Genomic DNA, 21,619 nt, shown 5'->3' with positions numbered 1-21,619 from the left:
ATCTTGCAATAACTCACAACAAGAACCTAGACCATACTGATATTCTAAAGGGATGGGCACTCTCATTTAGGGATGTTCGTGCATGAAAATTTACTTGATATGATTCATAAATGAAGGAAACACTACAGCAGCTCTGTACTCAAAAGATAATTGGAAGAAAATACATAATATATAAGCCAAAATATTCACTGAAACAGTCATTCTAATTGGTGTTCATAAACCTAAAAATAAAAATGTTTTGTAAATATGGAGGAAAGAAGATAGCAATTCACTATTCAATAAAATTAAAAGTCAGTTTTCAAAGTATTACCTTTGACAATGCAAATGCTGTTTAAATTATTATTAAAATTTTTAATATAGAGAATTCCCCGGCAGTCCAGTGGTTAGGACTTGGTACTTTCATTGCCAAGGACCTGAGTTCAATCCCTGGTCGGGGAACTAACATCCCACAAGCCACGTGGTGTGGCCCAAAAAATAATAATAAATTAAAAAATTAATATAGCTATTTTTCACTATTCCCCTTATTCTTATCTCTATAATTTCTTTGTTAAATGGCCTAAAAATGACCCTTTTTAATAAAAGGGTCCATTGGGCCCAGTAGATAAATAATAATGACTCAGGATTAAACTAGAGAAGGCAATGGCAACCCACTCCAGTACTCTTGCCTGGAAAATCCCATGGATGGAGGAGCCTGGTAGGCTGCAGTCCATGGGGTCTAAGAGTCGGACACAACTGAGCAACTTCACTTTCACTTTTCACTTTCATGCATTGGAGAAGGAAATGGCAACCCACTCCAGTGTTCTTGCCTGGAGAATCCCAGGGACGGCGGAGCCTGGTGGGCTGCCGTCTATGGGGTCACACAGAGTCGGATGCGACTGAAGTGACTTAGCAGCAGCAGTAGTAGTAGGATTAAACTCAGGATTTAAAAGAAAATAGAAGCATTTTCTCCTTAGAGTTCACTGTATTGCTGTATTCACTGTATTAAACAATTTGAAGGGCTGAAGAAAGCACTAAAAATAAATCTAAGTTAAGACAAAAAAGAATAAATCATCAGTTCAGAGACAAAGCTGAAGAATATGAAATGACTGAACATAATATGCCAATGATGGCTGAATTATGATTCCATAATTCAGATCTGTCTTTGTAGAGACAACTAAGCTCATGAACCCAATTGAGCTTAAATAGTCTGAGCAAAGAGAACTCAGCCTAGGGATCTGACCAGAGGCCATCACATTGAACTCTGATAATATTTATTGACGATGTCATAGGATTAAAACTCATGAGGTTTGTTGCATGTAAAACTGCATAAGATATATAAATTACCTCTCTGAAATGAGCATTCAACAAGCTTTGTAACATGGAATTCTAATGTTAAAAACTAAATTTTATCCCTTCCCTCATTTAAAGAAAGATATATCTACCTGCCAGTGTTCTTCATTGTAATGATAAAAACCAACTTTGTCTAAAGGAAAGGGAATTTATTGGAAGGGTATTGTAGGATAAGAGTGTGAACGAGAGCCTAAAGAAGCAGGTTCTAACTTTCACCAAGGTGATAATCAACAATGTAGGGAATAAGAGGAGAGGATTCTTGAAATAAAATTAATATGCTCTCCAGAAAAAGCCAGTATTAACTAAAAATAGAATCTATCATGTTAGAGGAGGAAAGGAATGAAGATTAGTCAAAGATATTCTAAATATGGAATCAGTAATTTCGAGAGACCATAATGCAGGTCTTCAGGATTTCATAGTCAGACTCATTAGAAGCAAACTACAGAAAGCTTGGCTCTTTGCTATTACCATAGCAGGTGAGCCAAGAACACCCTAGAGTTCAACGAGAATGAACTCCACATGAGTGAGTGAGTGAAGTCGCTCAGTCGTGTCCGACTCTTTACAACCCCATGGACTGTAGCCTACCAGGCTCCTCCATCCATGGGATTTTCCAGGCAAGACTACTGGAGTGGGTTGCCATTTCCTTCTCCAGGAGATCTTCCTGACCCAGGGATTGAACCCAGGTCTCCTGGATTGTATGCAGATGCTTTACCGTCTGAGCCACCAGGCAAGTCCACATGCATCACTCTTAATTTCCCTGCTGAAGAGACCACGAGCTCAGGCTAATTATAATTAGAAAATTCACTTGGAAAATAATAATAACCCCTCCCCTTGTACCTACAGGCTTTTCTATGTCACTGAAAACATCTCCATCCTTCTAGATATTCAAGCCAATTTGTGGAATTAGCCTTGATTCCTCTCACTCTTTCATACTCTGCATCTCATCTATCAAAATTTCTGCTGACTACCCCTTCAAATTATACACACAAGACCACTTCTTATCACCTCCACCGACCACCTAGGTCTAAGGCAACATTGTGTCTCAACTGCAACATCCCCTTAACAGTTCTCTCTGCTTCTATCCTTGCTCCCACCCTGCCAACTCCGTGGCCTCTTCTAAACACTGTAGTCAAAATAACTTTTAAAATTTGTCAGAATACTTTCTCCCTGCTCAAAACCCTCTAAAGTGCTCCCCCCTTTCACGCAAAGAAAATACCAACTTCTCACAATGGCCTCATGAGTCTTACATGCTGCTCGCCATTACTTCTTCTCCTATAGCTTTGTCCCTTGCTCACTCAGCTCTCACCACACTGGCCTCTGTCTCACACATACCAGGAATGCTCCCGTCTTTAGGTCTTTTCTCTAGTTGTTCTCACCGCCTGGAATGCTCTTCCCAATATCTGCGTGGCTATCTCCTCACCTCCTTCAAAGTACTTCATTCTTTGCTGCAATGTCATCTTCTCAACAAGGCCCACCCTGATCACCTTAATTAATACTGAAACCAGTCTCCCACCCGCAGAGCCCACTTGCCCTGCTCCACTTCTGGGCTCCACCATACTTCCTAATCTATAATATGCTCTGTTACCTAATGTTGTTCTATATAGTCACCAACTCCACTAGAAATTAAATCCTGGACAGGAGAGATTTTTGTTTTGTTCACCATGTGTCCCAAGAAGAATATTTCAATTTATTGTATAGATATGATTCTCAAAATATTTGTTGAATAAAGGAAATAGACAGTAATGGCATGTAGAGCAATGTAAGAAGGAGTTATTTAGATCTTGGGTTTCCCAGGTGGCACTAGTGGTAAAGAACCTGCCTGCCAATGCAGGAGAATTAAGAGACACGAGTTCGATCCCTGGGTTGGGAAGATACCCCGGAGAAGGGCATGGCAACCCACTCCAGTATTCCTGACTCAAGAATCCCGTGGACAGAGGAGCCTGGCAGGCAACAGTTTAGATCTTGGGGTAGGGTTTAAGGAGTGGATAGTACTTGTCACAAACTAAGGGTAAGAACACAGATGAAGGAATGTGAGTAAAGAGTGAAACTGAAGTATAGGGTAAGGTGCAAACAGACCATCTTTCTATAGGAAGGAGTATCTTTGTTGCTATACAAAGAAGCTTAGATTAGTTTTTTCAGTCTTTCTCAAGGTAAGAGGAGTGATTTACCTAATCCATGAGTTTGGGGGGAGGAGGGAAGCAGACATGTTAGTTTCCTTGGACTGCCACAACAAATCTCCTCCAGGTTCCTCTGTCCTTGGCATTTCCCAGGCAAGAATATTGGAGTGGGTTGCCATTTCCTTCTCCAGGGAATCTTCTCGACCCAGGGATCAAACCCTGTTCTCCTGCATTGCAGGCAGATTCTTTACCGTCTGAGCCACCAGGGCCTTTCTGGCTTTGAAAAACGGAAATGTGTTCCCTGACAGTTCTGGAGGTCGGAAGTCCAAAATCAAATCGAAGTGTCAGCAGAGCCACTACAGTCTCTCCCTTTGCGAGCCCTAAAGGGAGACAGACCCTCTCTTGCTTCTTCCAGCTTCTGGTGGCTCCATGGTGTCGCTGGCTTGTGACGCTATCACTTCTCCTTCTGCTTCCTCCTTCACATGGCCTTTTCTTCTGTATTTCTGTCTTTGGCTATTTATGTGTTTGTCTCTTAGAAGCACACTTGCCCTTGAACTTGGGGCCCACCCAGACTGTGCAGGATGACCTCATCTGGAGATCTTTAACCTACGTCTGCAAAGATCCTCATCTGAAATAAGTTCTTATTCACAGCTTCTAGGGATTCAGACATGGACCTATCCGATAGGGAGGCCACCATTCAACCCACTACAGTGGACACACTCAGGGCAACATCTTTTGTCTTAGGATCTCTCCATCTAGATAAAGTAGAATCCGGCCAGGAGGTAACCCTGGGGTTTTCATCCAAGCTAACGACAGAATAGCTCCAGTAGACACTCAGAGCCTCACTATCCATGGCAGGTAAAAAAGTATTTGCTAATTTTACTGTTTCTCAGCAAGGTTTATATACATTACATGTTAAGTCATAACATAAAATATTAATATTTTACCTTTTTTATGTGCTTTATCTGTAAAATCCAGTGTATATTTTGCACTTAGAACACATCTCAATTCAGACTGACCATATTTCAAGGGCTCTGTCGCCACATGTTAGTGACTTCCCTACTACAAAGTACAGGCCTACAGCAATGTCCATCACATGGTCAATACTGAATAGACAGTATTGAATAAAGTATCCTATCTGATGCCAGTGCTACACAGAATGAAACCTTTAAGGGAGCAGAAAAGGAGAATCAAAAAGGGGATTTGTGCTGACATCCAAAGACCAGTGATAAGGGACTTTCCTGGTGGTCTAGGTGGCTAAGATTCTATGTTCCAAATGCAGGGAGCTCAGGATCAATCCCTGGTCAGGGAACTAGATTCTATATGCCACAATTAAACATCCCACATGCCACAATTGAGACCCAGTGCAGCCAAATACATTTATTTATTAAAAACAAAACTAAAGGCCAATAATAAAAAACCACTAGAACACCCATCTCATAAGACAGAAAGGATTTAGAGAAACAGGACTGTGTCAAATTCTCTGAATATTATTTCCTTGGATGGAAAGCCAAATATAGTGTCATAGTGGTTTGGAATTAAATAATAGCCTTACTAGATTTTTGTTCCTAAAGAATGACCAGATTTTCACCCTATAATGTCTTCTAGAGACTGAAGTCACAAAATATGAGAATTTGACTCTTGCAAATCTGCAGTCACGAATGTGGAATTAAGAAGCTTAACCCAACAAAGACTGTGGCCCAGCTGTTAGGCGAATCCCGATGCTTTACAACATTTTTATGTTCTTACAAAAAACAAGCCAAATGAAATGCATGAGATTGTATGACAGATGCTGGAAAACAGCTTCTGCTCTTAGAAATGGAAGGCACTGCTGCAAATTAAAACATGAAAGGTAGTCCATGTCTTTACGGCCTTGATTACCACTCTGTTCATCCCCCTTGTTTCTTGTATGGCCATTTCATAGTTTCCCAAGCCTGCTGTGCTTGCTGAGTGCTGGGAACGTGATTGAATAAATTAAGTTCTCTGACACAAACACACCATTAGCTCCTTCTAGTCACTGATCACTCATAATTTATTGTACATGAATGTTATACTGCTTCTTAAAGTGCCAAAACAAACTGTCAACAGTTTTAAAATACAGCAGCCCATTAATCTCTTTAAACCAAGTTCTAGGGTTTTTCTTTCATTGGCATTATGAGCGAGGAAGCAGCTTCACTTCCTAAACGCTTGTACTGAGTGGAGCCTCTGCCTGGAGCAGCTTGTCCAACCTGCCTCTTCTTTCAATATGGCATCTGAACCCCGACTTTTAACTGAACTTAGGTTTGCTGGCCAAAAGCCCCTCACTTACTGTAATAAATGAATACTGAGCTGTGTCAAAGCACTTCTCCTTTGATATAGCCTTCAGAGAAAGTATTTTGCAGAAAATTCTGAAGTCTGAGATAGCCTTCTCCTACAAATAATTTCTGTTATGATATTATAAGAACTCAGTACAGACTAATGAACTGTTCAAAAGATTAACTATCAGCCCTTGTCCTGCCTTCACATTTAACATGGGGAAAAAAAATGTTTTTGCACAGTTTAATTTTTCTTCTAAGATCAATGAATGTATTTACCTCTTACAGCTAGTATAATAAAAACCTTACTTTTAACTCTTCTAAATCTCTCCTTTGATGAAAGATGTGGGAATACAAAGAGAATATAAATATTAAACCCTCACCAGCAAGTCTAAATCTCATTGGAATACAATTATGCCCGCCTCAAAGCTTTTAGGCTTCCACAATAGCCAGCTGCAGGGCAGATCCTTTCAAATAAAACAGCCTAAAAGATGATGACTTTATAAATCATCTACTGGTAGCAGGGGCTTCCCAGGAGTCTCAGTGGTAAAGACCCCGTCTGCCAATGCAGGAGACGCAGAAGACACAGGTTCGATCTCTGGGAAGATCCCCCGGAGAAGGAAATGGAAACCCACTCCAGTATTCTTGCCTGGGAAATCGCATGGACAGAGGAGCCTGGTGGGTACAGTCCATGGTGTTGCAAGGAGTTGGACATGACTGTGCACACCAGTAGTGGCATTATGTTTAACGTGATCTTCATTTTCTTTGACTTTCTATTTTTGCTTGGAGTCTGAGTCAGTGCTCATATACAGTAAATATTAATGCTTTTTTTTTCATTTATTTTTATTAGTTGGAGGCTAATTACTTTACAATATTGTAGTGGTTTTGCCATACATTGACATGACTCAGTCATGGATTTACATGTGTTCCCCATCCTGAACCCCCCTCCCACCTCCGTCCCCATCCCATCCCTCTGGGTCATCCCAGTGCACCAGCCCCGAGCACTTTTTATTACTGGGAAGGCAGAGTTTGGGAGGCATTCTGACTTTAGGAACACTTCCTTCAAAATAAATATATATCTCAAGCAGTTTTACTTAATTCAACTTCCATATTAATGTAAATTCCTTAAGCATTTTCTGAGGGGACCTGAGACACTCAAACTTTTGTTCTTCTCAAATACAGTAATTTTACTGTTAATTTTATATTTTATTTCTATCTGTTTAAATAGCTATCTCTTCAAAATGTTTTCCTCCAAGCTCATTAACTCTGTTTCTCTGTGGACAGTTTAGGATTATATAAGTCATTTCCTGCACTTTTTAATTTTTATATTATTTATAGCTAGAATGGTTTCATTTTGCCAGCAAATTATTATCTGAAGAGAATAAAGTATCTTATCAAAAACTTGACAAAAATACAAAGTTCTTTTATGGGCTTTTACTTATAGCCAGATATATTCCAGAAGCAAAATACCTGTAAGAAAGAGGAAATTTTGCAAATTTGAGATAGATTTAAATCAAATGGGTATCTAGTCTATAAGGATATTTTATGGTATGAGATTTGAACTGCAATATCGTATATTTTTTGAGAATTTATCATCTTTTCTTCTAGAAATAAAATTTACTTTCAAAGCATTGGTCACTTTAATAAATAACAGTGATATATAAATATATATTACAGTAATATATAAGCATGTCTATGCCTGCATGTGCTAAGTCGCTTCAGTCACGTCTAACCCTTTTCAGCCCCATAGACTGTAGCCCTCCAGGCTACTCTGTCCATGGGATTCTCCAAGCAAGGATACTGGGATGGATTGTCATGTGCGCTCCTCCAGGGGATCTTCCAGACCCGGGGATCAAAGCAGAGTTTCCTGTGGCTCCTGCATTTCAGGTGGATTCTTTACCACTGGGCCACTGGGGAAGCCCCATATATATATATGTTTAGTGGCAAATATCAATAGACTTACTTATAGCAACTGCTCTGCACCCTCATTTCTTTCGTCCTTTATACTCTATTCCCACTCCTTTCACTCTCTCTCACTTCCTTGCTGTGTAGATTGTTTTACCCTCCAGTAAATTTCATCATATTTCACATCAAAAATGTCTAACAGTCAACCTAGGTTTGAGGAGCTTATAAAATTATGGATTCCTTTTGATAGTTTGAGGGAGAAAGGAGAAGTTTGTAAAGGTTAATACACCTGAGCTAGGAAAGATTGAGGGTAGGAGGAGAAGGGGGCGACAGAGGAGATGGCTGGATGGGAACACCGACTCAATGGACATGAGTTTGAGCAAACTCTGAGAGATAGTGAAGGACAAGGATACCTGGTGTGCTGCAGGCTATGGGGTCACAAAAAGTCGGAGATGACTGAGCTACCAAACAACAACGACAACACTTAAAACTATATTCTACAGAATTCAGAAACCGTGACAAGCATTATTTTGAGACAAAATAGAGACAGAGGTGGAGAGTCTGAGAATCCTTCTCTGTAGAAGTTAAATTTGAGCTGAGGCCCCAAAAAAATAAGCCAATTTCTTGTCTATATTCAAGATCCTCACTACTGGAATAACAGACCAGTAAACACAGTGATTAAATGTTCTGGCAACTGACTAAGAAAATGACCCTCATAAGTTTATTTTCAGCATGCTACATGTTCCTTCAGAGATCCTCCTGGAATAAGGCAAAACCTAACACACTGTTGGTTCACAAACTGTTAGTAATATGGAGTTGCTGATAGCTCAATATTTTTTACCTCTAACAACCAAATGTAGGGAAATGAAAACAAAACCTCTCCTTACAGTCCATTTACATGTCTTTCATCCCCACATTAGTGGTAATTGTAATACCAGAGCAGTTTGTAGAAATTCTTTGCCTTGTACAGTCTCCGAAAAACACCAACTTGTCCCACCGCCAAAGTATACAGTGTTCAACAGTGACCTATATTCCAGAAACAGTTCAGAGTTCAGAAAGGAACTTCATTCATCACCTGGGAGAGAACACATTTTGCTGCCCACTTAAGTTCAGGATAGTAAGTGACATTCAGAAAGTCTGAAAAAGGAAAAGTGTTCTCTCCAATAATTTTTGTAATCCACTCCCAACATTTTCCTTTTTAGTGTTCAGTATGGACAGGTTTTAAATGTATCCTTTAGACCACCAGTTCAGCTCAGTTCAGTTCAGTCACTCAGTCGTGTCCGACTCTTTGCGACCCCATGAATCGCAGCACGCTAGGCCTCCCTGTCCATCACAAACTCCCAGGGTTTACTCAAACTCATGCCCATCCATAGGCTCCCCTTATAGCTCAGTCGGTAAAGAATCTGCCTGCAGTACAGGTGACCCAGGTTCGATCCCTGGGTTGGGAAGATCCCCTGGAGAAGGAAATGGCAACCCACTTCAGTATCCTTGCCTGGAAAATCTCATGAACACAGGAGCCTGATGGGCTGCAGTCCATGGGATCACAAAGAGTCGAACACAACTGAGCAACTAACACTTACTTACTTAGACCATACAGGGAAACAACTCTCAGATTAAGAATATTACCTACTGATCGATCATCCTACTTTTCCATTTGGTTAACATTTGGAGAGCTCTAGCAACAAAAATTAAAATGTGCACAGATAAGAATTCTCCTTAGAGATATACTAGCATGAATCAGCCTACTCTGTAGATACAAATGAGTGTAACAATGTAAAGACTTGAATGAGAAAGAGTGTTTCTCTTAAACTCTCTTAATGCAGAGCTTACCTTGAAAACTCAAGTAGCCACAGGTAATTTTGATAGTATTTGCTTGTATGCACAGAAGTGTTTGGTTCCTCCCTATAGCTCAGACGGTAAAGAATCTGCCTGAAATGTGGGGGATCTGGGTTTGATCCCTGGGTTGGGAAGATCTCCTGGAGAAGGGAATGGTAACCCACTCCAGTATTCTTGACTGGAGAATACCATTGACAGAGGAGCCTCCTGGTCTACAGTCCACGGGATCGCAGAGAGTCAGATACGACTGAGCGACTGACACTTAATTACTTACAGAAGTGTTTGAAACTAGTTAGGTAATATGTTAATGCTTCTTATATTCTCTAGTAGATCTTATTTTACGGAAAACTTCGCTAAACATAGGATGGTAATTAGCTACCACCTACCACTGGGGTCATGATAGACACAGTACACGCCTAATCTGGTTTGTGTATAAACTAAATGAAGACTGAAAAGGGAACCCTCTTACACTGTTGGTGGGAATGCAAACTAGTACAGCCACTATGGAGAACAGTGTGGAGATTCCTTAAAAAACTGGAAATAGACCTGCCATATGACCCAGCAATACCACTCCTGGGCATACACACTGAGGAAACCAGATCTGAAAGAGACACGTGCACCCCAATGTTCATCGCAGCACTGTTTATAATAGCCAGGACATGGATGCAACCTAGATGCCCATCAGCAGACGAATGGATAAGGAAGCTGTGGTACATATACACAATGGAATATTACTCAGCCATTAAAAAGAATTCATTTGAATCAGTTCTAATGAGATGGATGAAACTGGAGCCCATTATACAGAGTGAAGTAAGCCAGAAAGATAAAGACCAATACAGTATACTAACACATATATATGGAATTTTAAAAGATGGTCACGATAACCCTATATGCAAAACAGAAAAAGAGACCCAGATGTACAGAATAGACTTTGGGACTCTGTGGGAGAAGGCGAGGTTGGGATGTTCTGAGAGAATAGCATTGAAACAAGTATACTATCAAGGGTGAAACAGATCACCAGCCCAGGTTGGATGCATGAGACAAGTGCTCAGGGCTGGTGCACTGGGAAGACCCAGAGGGATGGGATGGGGAGGGAGGTGGGAGGGGGGAACGGGATGGGAAACACATGTAAATCCATGGCTGATTCATGTCAATGTATGGCAAAAACCACTACAATATTGTAAAGTAGTTAGCCTCCAACTAATAAAAATTAATGAAAAAAATAAACTAAATGAAGACTAAAGCCATTTCCTGAAAACAATGAATACGTGACAGAAAAGAGAAATGACTAAAATAGCAAGACTTTTCTTGAAATGCGCACACACACTTAAGTCTTTAGGACTTACAGTCTGGCATCTCTTCCTCAAAGCACATTAAAAACAATAAACAGTATAAAACACTTATTTGAAGATAATAATGATTATCCCTACTTAGTATCCTTCCTATAAAACACAAAGGCCAAATTCTCACCGTGAAATCTTTCCAGTGTCCAAAGTCATTGCTCCTCTTTTACTGCATAGTGATAATGCCTAGAGTTTTCTTTATATTAAGAGTGCTGCCACTAGACACAGAGTTAGGGAAATCTAATTCTAAGATATTGAAAAACCTCAGGCATATCAAGACTGAGTTATATCACTCTTCATTGTTATGGTTTTTATGTTAAAAATTATAATCAAAGCTGCCATTATTTAGAACTAACCACATGCCAGTTAGTATGCTAAGAATGTTACATATGTTAACTCATTTTATTCCTCAAACAGGTCTGTGATTTGGGTGTGAGTTTTCCTATTTTACAGATGACAGTAAAAATCTTAAGAAATTAATGATCTTACCACAAAACTAGTAAGTAGTAAAGGAAGGATATAGAATCACTCCATTATACTACCCCTGAAAAAAGGTAAATCATTTATTGAGCACCTACTTATTGGGTATCCGTCATGTACTACATTGCCTCTCTTAATACTCACCCTACCAAATACACTTTAGTAACCCTATTTGAAAGAAATGGAAACAGATTAAAGGTTAGTTAAGCAACCATGCTAACATGACTCTGAAAGGGGCAAAGGAATCACTATTGCAAATGCAAGGAGCTCACTCCCACCCTCATCAATGCCTCATTCATCCATCAGTCATGAGGACATTTATTTATTTCCACGCTTAATCTTATTCCCAGTACTTTAGAGGTAATTATTTGTCCCCTGTGATCATTATAAACAGCTTGATATACAATTACCAGTGCTTTGGACCGTTTGCTATTGAAATATTCCCAAATACCCAGGGACTTGAGCCCTCTCTTTTAACTTTTATATCACTAGCAATTATTAAAGTGAGAGTCAGAGTGGGTGTTTCAATATAAACAGCCTCACTGACTGTAAAATTACCAAAGCAAAAGCTCAGATTCCAACTACGAGAGGAGACATGGGCTGTGCTAAGAATAGCTCTGATCACAGCCAGAGAGAGTCCCTTGAGAGTTTTTGATTTGATATATGATATGGCAGTTTAAGATACTATATTTTTGAGAGTTAACTTATTTATTTCTTCCATGTTCCAAACTTAACTTCTGGTTTTAATTTAAAATCATTATATATTATTTATAACTTATCTGAGAAAAGTCAGTCCTAGGTCATAGAACAATACTTTGGTTTTGTTATAGGAGAGGAAAAATGAGTTCAGAGCATCAATATAAAAGACCATTTAGTATATACACATATCTTTCTCCCCATCCTTGACTCCCAAAATGGAGAAATTTCTTTGTCACATTAGCTTGTATACACAGTAGATCCAATTCTTATAAAGACTTATTGGCTTTAACATAGACTCTCTGCCTAGTGGTCAAGCTATATGACTACTGGAACTTAATGTGAACACTTCCCATCCATGACCCACAGTCAATCTCTTAAACATATGTGAATTAGGGAAATGTTAAACCTGAACTCAATATATGACCAGTTTTGAAATAAAGTTTTTTGTTTTAATCATTTTTGTTTAACTGACAGTTATGCATTATTCTTCCAGAGGCTTAAAATGAAATCAGAAGAAAGATACCATACCATATACATTTCACCAATATTGTAAACTGAATTCTTATAACATCTCCATTTCTAAAAATCAATACTACATCCCAGATCAAAACTTTGTATTTTAAAGTTAAAAAAAATTGCATTAGGATGGGGAAAAAATTACAAGGAGCAGAGTATAACATAACTCAGGATCTAAAAAAAAAATTTTTTTTTTAGCCAGAGACAAGGGATACACAAATTTCGGTAAAATACTTATTTGGATGCTTTCAAATGTGGTGGGGTAAGGAGTGTGTTATTTATTAATACAGGCACATGTTGGAAATATTTCAGGTTTAGTTCCAGACCCCACAATAGAGTAAGTCACATGAACTTTTCATTTCCCAGTGCATATACTATACTGTAGTCTGTTAAGTGTGAAATAATAGTGTTATATCTTTAAAAAAATGTAAAAAATACTTTATTAATAAAAAATGCTCATCATCATATGAGCCTTCAGCAATCCATGGTCTATTTTCTGTGGAGAATCTTGCCCCAATATTGAAGGCTGCTGACTAAGCAGGATGGTGGTGCAAAAGGCTGGGGTGGCTGTGGCAATTTCTTCAAATAAGACAACAACAAAATTTGTTACATCAATTGACTCTTCCTCGCATGAATGATTTCTCTGGACCATGCAATGCTATTTGATAGCATTTAATCCACAATAGAAAATCTTTCAAAATTAGAGTCAATCTTCTCAAATCCTGCTGCTTCTTTATCAGCTAAGTTTATGTAACATTCTAAATTCATTGCTGCCATTTCAACAATCTTCACTGTATCTCACCAGTAGATTCCATCTCAAGAAACCACTTTCTTTGCTCATCTGTTAGAAACAACTCTTTATCAGTTTAAGTTCTATAATGAGATTGAAGCAATTCAGTCATATCTTCAGACTCCACTTCTATTTTAGTTCTCTTGCTATCTCTACCACATTGGCAGTTATTTCCTCCAGTGAAGTCTTGAGCCCTTCAAGTCATCCATGAGGGCCAGTATCAGTTTCTTCAAAATTTCTGTGAATTTTGGTATTTTGGTTTCTTCCCGGAAATCATAAACGTTCTCAATGGCATCTAGAATGGTGAATCCTTTATATAAGGTTTTCAACTGACTTTACCCAGATCCATCATATGAATTGCTATCCATGGCAGCTATAGCCTTATGAAATGTATTTCTTAAATAAGGAGACTTGAAATTCAAAATTACACTTTAATTCATCGGCTGCAGAATGGATGTTGCGTTAGCAGACATGAAAACATTAATCTCATTGTACATCTCCATCAGAGATAGACATGTATGCTTGGGTGATCAAGTACATTGTCAATGAGCAGTCATATTTTGAAAGGAATTTTTTTTTCTGACCAGAAGTCCTAAACAGCGGGCTTAAAATACTCAATAAACCATGTTGTCAGCAGATGTGCTAACATCCAGGCTTTGTTCTATGTAGAGTACCAGCAGAGTAGATTTAGTATTATTCTTAAGGGTGCTAGGAGTTTCAGAATGGTAAATGAGTACTGGCTTCAACATCAAGTTGCCAGTAGCCAGTAGCACTAGCCTCTTATAAGAGAGTCAGCCTACCCTTTCAAGGCACTGACTTCTCCTCAATAGCCATGAAAATCCTAGATGGCTATTTCATCCTGGAAGGTTGTTTTGTTTACATTGAGAAGCTGTTGTTTCATTAGCCACCTTCATTAATGATCTGAGCTAGATCTGGATAACTTGCTGCAGTTCCTACATCAGCACTTGCTGCTTCACCTTGCACTTTTATGTCATAGAGAAGGCTTCTTCCCTTCAACCTCATGAACCAACCTTCAAACTTTTCTACGTGAACTTGCTCACTTCTCTCTGCCTTCACACAATCAGAGAGAATTAGGGCCTTCCTCTAGATATGGCTCTGGCTGAGGGAAATATTGTGGCTGGTTTGATCTTCTATCTAGACAACTAAAATTTCTCCATATAAGGAATAATGTTGTTTTGCTTTCTTATCATTTGTGTCATTATGGTAGCATTTTTAATTTCCTTCTGGAACTTTTTCTTTGCATTCACAGCTTGGCTCAGTGCTTGGGGCAAGAGGTCTAGCTTTTGGCCTATCTCAGCTTTCGACGCACCTTCCTCGCTTAGCTTAATCATTTCTGGCTTTAAAGTGAGAGATGTGAGACTCTTCCTTACACTTGAACACTTAGCAGTCACTGTTCAGTTTAGCTGTTCAGTCGTGTCTGACTCTTTGCGACCCCATGGACCGCAACACGCCAGGCCTCCCTGTCCATCACCAACTCCCAGAGTTTACTCAAACTCATGTCCATTGAGTCGGCAATGCCATCCAACCATCTCATCCTCTGTGTCCCCTTCTCCTCCAGCTTTCATTTTCCCAGCATCAGGGTCTTTCAAATGAGTCAGCTCTTCGCATCAGGTGGCCAAAGTATTGGAGTTTCAGCTTCAGCATCAGTCCTACCAATGAACACCCAGGACTGATCTCCTTTAGATGGACTGGTTCGATCTCCATGCAGTCCAAGGGACTCTCAAGAGTCTTCTCCAACACCACAGTTCAAAAGCATCAATTCTTTGGCACTCAACTTTCTTTATAGTCCAACTCTCACATCCATGACCACATGGACTTTTGTTGGCAAAGTAATGTCTCTGCTTTCTAATATGCTGTCTAGGTTGGTCATAACTTTCCTTCCAAGGAGTAAGCGTCTTGTAATTTCATGGCTGCAGTCACCATCTGCAGTGATTTTGGAACCCCCCAAAATAAAGTCTGTCACTGTTTCCATTGTTTCCCCATCTATTTGCCATAAAGTGATGGGACCAGATGCTATGATCTTAGTTTTCGGAATGTTGAGTTTTAAGTCAACTTTTTCACTTTCCTCTTTTGCTTTCATCAAGAGGCTCTTTAGTTCCTCTTCACTTTCTGCCATAAGGGTGGTGTCATCTGCGTATCTGAGATTATTGACATTTCTCCCGGCAATCTTGATTCCAGCTTGTGCTTCATCCAGCCCGGCATTTCTCATGATGTACTCTGCATATAAGTTAAATAAGCAGGGTGACAATATACAGCCTTGACGTACTCCTTTCCCTATTTGGAACCAGTCTGTTGTTCCATGTCCAGTTCTAACTGTTCCTTCCTGACCTGCATACAGGTTTCCCAAGAGGCAGGTCAGGTGGTCTGGTATTCCCATCTCTTTCAGAATTTTCCTCAGTTTGTTGTGATCCACACAGTCAAAGGATTTGGCATAGTCAATAAAGCAGAAGTAGACGTTTTTCTGGAACTCTTTTGCTTTTTCGATGTTCCAACAGATGCTGGCAATTTAATCTCTGGTTCCTCTGCCTTTTGTAAAACCAGTTTGAACATCTGGAACCTCATGGTTCACACATTGTTGAAGCCTGGCTTGGAGAATTTTAAGCATTACTTTACCAGCGTGTGAGATGAGTGCAATTGTGAGGTAGTTTGAGCATTCTCTGGCATTGCCTTTCTTTGGGATTGGAATGAAAACTGACCTTTTCCAGTCCTGTGGCCACTGCTGAGTTTTCCAAATGCTGGCATATTGAGTGCATCAGTTTCACAGCATCATCTTTTAGGATTTGAAATAGCTCAACTGGAGTTCCATCACCTCCACTAGCTTTGTTCGTAGTGATGCTTCCTAAGGCCCACTAGACTTCACATTCCAGGATGTCTGGCTCTAGGTGAGTGATCATACCATCATGATTATCTGAGCCATGAAGATCTTTTTTGTATAGTTCTTCTGTGTATTATTGCCACCTCTTCTTAATATTTTCTGCTTCTATTAGGTCCATACCATTTCTGTCCTTTATTGAACCCATCTTTGCATGAAATGTTCCCTTGGTATCTCTGATTTTCTTGAAGAGATCTCTAGTCTTTCCCATTCTATTGTTTGCCTCTATTTCTTTGCACTGATCACAGAGGAAGACTTTCTCATCTCTCCTTGTTATTCTTTGGAACTCTGCATTCAAACAGGTATATCTTTCCTTTTTTCTTTTGCTTTTTGCTTCTCTTCTTTTCACAGCTATTTGTAAGGCCTCCTCAGACAGCCATTTTGCTGTTTTGCATTTCTTTTTCTTAGGGATGGTTTTGATTTCTGTCTCCTGTACAGTGTCATGAACCTCCGTCCATAGTTCATCAGGCACTCTATCAAATCTAGTCCCTTAAATCTATTTCTCACTTCCACTGTATAATCATAAGGGATTTGATTTAGGTCATCAAATCAAAGCCACCTGAATGGTCAAGTGGTTTTACCTACTGTCTTCAATTTAAGTCTGAATTTGGCAATAAGGAGTTAATGATCTGAGCCATAGTCAGCTTCCAGTCTGTTTTTGCTGACTGTATAGAACCTCTCCATCTTCGGTTGCAAAAAATATAATCAATCTGATTTCTGTGATGACCATCTGGTGATGTCCATGTGTAAAGTCTTCTCTTGTGTTGTTAGAAAAGGGTGTTTGCTATGACCAGTGCGTTCTCTTGTCACTGTAGGACTTTTAATTGGTATAATTTTAATATTGTTGTGTCTCAAGGAATAGAAAGGCCCAGAGGAGAGACAGAGATGAGGAAATGGCAAGTGGCTGGAGCAGTCAGAACACAAACATTTATCCATTAAGTTCACGTTCTTATATGAGTATGGTTACTGGTGCCCAAAACAATTGTGAAGTAACATCAAGTATCTCTGATCACAGATCATCATAACAGATACAATGATCATGAAGAAATCTGAAATACTGTAATAATTACAAAGTATGACACAGAGACACAAAGTGAACAAATGCTGATGGAAAAATCGTGCTGATAAACTTGCTCAATGCAGAGTTCCCACAGATTTTCCATTCATCAAAAAAAAAAAAAAAGTTTCTGTAAAGCACAATAAAACAAGGTATGCTTGTACACAAAAATTTTAGGTCCATATGTAACTAAGAAATGCAAAAATCTGTGGCAAAAATGAGACACTCTAATCCTGACAGATCATATAGTCCATTAGGAAAGATAGAATTTTTATTAAAAAACACAAAGTATTTAAATAAAACTGAAACAATGTAAAGTTCAGGGACTTGTGAGAAGATGCAAAGAGAGAATCTGACCTAGCTGGGTTGGCAAGGGGGTGGTGCCTCGCTAAGGGTGCGCTTGTCTGAGGATGTCTTCAATGGAGAGGAGTAGTAGATGTGCTCATTCATGTTCAGTCTTTGCGACCACACAGACTGTAGCCCGCCAGGCTTCTCTGTCCATGGTGATTCTCCAGTCAAGAGTACTGGAATGGGTTGCAATTTCCTTCTCCAGGGCATCTTCCTGACCCAGAGATCAGACTCAGGAAGCAGCTAATTGAACAAAAGGAGATGGAAAGCAAGGTGTACATTCTCCTGCAACTTTGTGATGCATTGACAAAGGAACAGTTTAAACAAAATTCCCAAATCCAGACTTATTTTGGATCAGTGAAAACAATTATTCAAAAATCATGACCACAGAAAAACAACTGATCTGTTAATTCCATCAGCATGTTTTACCATTGGTCCTATATTTTAACCAAAAATATAACCTGTTCAATCTTTATCAACTGTGCCATGGTGATTAATTCCTCTTAAAAGACTTTAGCTAATTTGCTCAACTTTCATCTCAGCAAGTGGGTACAACTCATTTCCCCATTTACATTGCTCCTGCCCCCCTCACTTCCTCACATGGGATCACCAGCCCCCGAAACAATTTGGCCCCTACTTCCGGGCAAAATCTCCACACCCACATGCAAAGGCTTTTCTTTTCCCTGGCAATGAGTGCTCACCTGTGAGCTTTTCCTGACTACTTACTCACAGTAAAGAGCATAAAATCCAAAGAAAGAACAAATGGCCTTTGTGTAAACAGGTCACATCTGTCACATCATTTTATGTTCCAAGGCTATTAATTTGGTTGGAATTTGCCTATATAAATACATATTTTATTAAATTGGAAACAGAAACTTGATAATGATGCTTGGGCCCTAGCATGAATGAAGGATTATATGTTCCTGTCCGTGAAAGAAATAAAAATGACTGCAAACGACAAAAAAAAATTATAAACGTTGCAAAACATTCTTTTGGATGTTAGAATAGGAACTCAAATAATGATGTCTTATATGAAGTTGCTTCAGTCTGGCACATGCAATATTTATTTCTTTGTATATTCATCTTAATAAGCATGTGATAAAGAGGTAGAAAGTGCAAATGACCTATACTAAACACCTCTACTCATTTCCCGAAATAAGAGTATTAATAGCAACACGTTTTTCTTTCTAGTACTATGGGAATTCATAGTCCTTGAATCAGTGATATTTTATCATCTTATTTAAAACTGGCATAAAGTAGATAAATAGGAAATTATCTCTGTAATTTTTAAATAATAAAAAAGGTGGAGGAGCATTATTTTAATAGTTGCTCAGTCCACTAAGCTTTATTAAATAATTGAAAAAGACTTGTCATTCTCCTCCAGTCTGCCCTCCAATCACTGATAAAGAGCGATACTCTTTCTCAGTGTTGCCTGGAAATACCATTTGAGTTTTCAATCTTCATCTTCAGGAGTTTGATCACATTTAATGTTTTTACTTCCTTTCCCACATTTTTTTGCCTTTCAAATCCCTAACAAGAAACAACTTTAAAAAAAAAAAATTTTCAAAAAATCACTTTAGGCAAGTTTTGTAGAATTCACCAAGTACCCATATCACATGAACAAGGAGGAGACCCTTGATATGATCATCTTTTGGCACTACCTAAAACCAACTGCAAATTCAGATTTAACAGAGAATTGGAAGACACTGGCTTTTACCTAAATCTTGAAATGAATTAAACATTCCTGAAGATTGATCATTTTTCAAATGAAGTCTTTTATAGTTACCTATTTCACATATATTGTTTTTCCTGGAACTAGAATAAGGTATGTGAAAATACCAGAAGAAACACTTTTATTTGTGATATTTCCAATCCAGTTGGCAGGAAAAAGTAAAGACATCATAGGAAAATTTACTCTTATGAGATTTCCAGCACAACTTTGCATCCTCCAGAAAAACCCAGAAAAACATTTAAGCTGGATCCTCCAAAACTTTTGCCATTCACCCCTCACCATGGGACCGTATCCTCTGTCACTTTTTTACACTTTTGTGTTTAATGGGCAGATGGATATTACACAACAAGAAACCTCAAGAATCATCCTAACCAAAATTGATTTTAAAAAAATCAACACAGATCCAAGTCAATTTTGTCAACTCAGGTTAAAAGGTTTTGGTTCTGCGACACAGCATGTCTTAAAATGCAAAATGTAAAAAGACGATGGCTTTTATCCATCACTGCAAATCATCACTGCTTCCCCTGACAATAGTTCAAGTACCTTATATTGATTTTTTTTTTTTTTTTTTGTAATCAAGTTTAGGATGAGACCACAAAATTGAGTCTTTTCTAGGCTTACAACTTCCCTGATGAATCAGTCTGTATCAGCTCATTATATTGACCATGGACTTTATATCCTGAGATAACCATAATTCATTTGTTTCATTTACTCTCAACACACACTATTATTGAACATATACTCTTATGCTAGGTCTTGTGCTGTTGCTTTATAACTTGCAAATTTTTACAGCTTTCATTCTCATCTTGTTAAGAAGAAACACTAGCTGCTAACAGAGATATCTCCATTGACATCACACACTATCATTGACTTCACACACTATCATCTCCTTCCTAGGACCAGGCTACATATTTCCTCTTGTTATCCTCTACACTCTGTTCTCTACAAATTGATCAATATTATATTTCTCAAATGCAAACCAGATCATATTTTTCCTGTTGAAGGTACTCTAAATCAGTAGGTCTCAACCATGGACAGTTTTGTTCCAGGGATATTTGATGACATGTGTAGACATTTTTGATTTTCACAACTGAGAGTAAATGCTACTGGCATTTGTGAATGGATGCCTAATGCTCCTTAACATCCTAAAAATCACAACACAGTCCGCATGGCAAAAAATTAAAAAAAAAAACATCTGGCCCAAATGTTAATAGCACTGCAGTTGAGAAACCCTGCTCTAAATCCAAAAATTTCCCCCCTGATTTGCAAAATCACGAAGTCTTGCTTCTATCTCTCTCTCTTCTGCCTTCCCTCTGGTCACAGTCTTCATTGCTCATTATGCTCCAGCCCTGCAGGCTGATTTTGTTTTTCTCAGGCAGACCAAGACAGCCTGTACCTCAGAACTCTAACTTGCTAATCCCTGGATCCTCTCTCTGTAATGTTCTTCTACAAAATTTGGCCTGCCTGCCTTCTTCTCAACATTTAGATCTCTATTCACATGTCATCTAAAGTGACCACAAGCATTTCACCCTCACAAATCTCAGTGCCATCCTGGGTTTTTGCCATCTACTCTGAATTGACCTTATTCTTTTATGTGATGTGCTCCTCTTAGAATGTAGTCTCCAAAGCAGCCAGGCTTATTCACTGTTCTCTTCCCTAGAATTAGAACTGTCACATCTGTCACTTCCACTTATAACCTGAAAGGCCAAGTTATAAAATCAAAACACAAGAAAAGCAATAGGGGGGAAAAGGGGAATCACAAAACTGTCAAAAAGTGAAAAAAAGAACATGGGTGCAAATAGACAATTCTAAACTCAGTGGAAGTGGTAGCAGGTAACTTTAGCGCTTGCTTCCTTTTCATTTAGGGTACTGTTTTACGAATTTTCAGTGTACTAACTTATTTAACCCTCATGTGCCTCCAGCCCTAAAAAACTATGTTAGCACTATTATTATCCTGATTTACACATCAAGAACGGTAGCACAAGAGGTTTAGTAACTTGCTCAGACTCACATAGCAATTCAGCGGTAGTGCTGGAATTTCAGCACAGACACTGTGCCCCTTAACCACCATTCCCTGGGTCAGGCAGAAAAACTACCAGCTCAGAAAAATAAACACAGGGGACCTAATTAAATTTAAAAGTTTTGCACAGTAAAGGAAACTAAACAAAATGAAAACCTACCAAATGAGAGAAAACATTTGCAAATGAGGTGACTGACATGGTGTTCATATCCCAACTCTACAAACCCAGCTCATGCACCTCAGTATCAGAAAACAAACTT

At 38.9% G+C, this 21,619-nt stretch overlaps 1 non-coding gene across 1 annotated transcript; it reads left to right on the top strand.

The window, feature by feature from the left end:
- Positions 1-365: 365 nt before the first annotated feature.
- TRNAE-UUC lies at positions 366-438 on the top strand. The gene has a single exon. It is a non-coding gene; the product is annotated as a tRNA-Glu (tRNA).
- Positions 439-21,619: the final 21,181 nt, after the last annotated feature.

Source organism: Cervus elaphus, chromosome 17 (assembly GCF_910594005.1).
Source record: "Cervus elaphus chromosome 17, mCerEla1.1, whole genome shotgun sequence".
NCBI lineage: Eukaryota > Metazoa > Chordata > Mammalia > Artiodactyla > Cervidae > Cervus > Cervus elaphus.
Note: the sequence above shows the minus strand (reverse complement) of the source record. Positions and strands in the feature narration are given on the sequence as shown.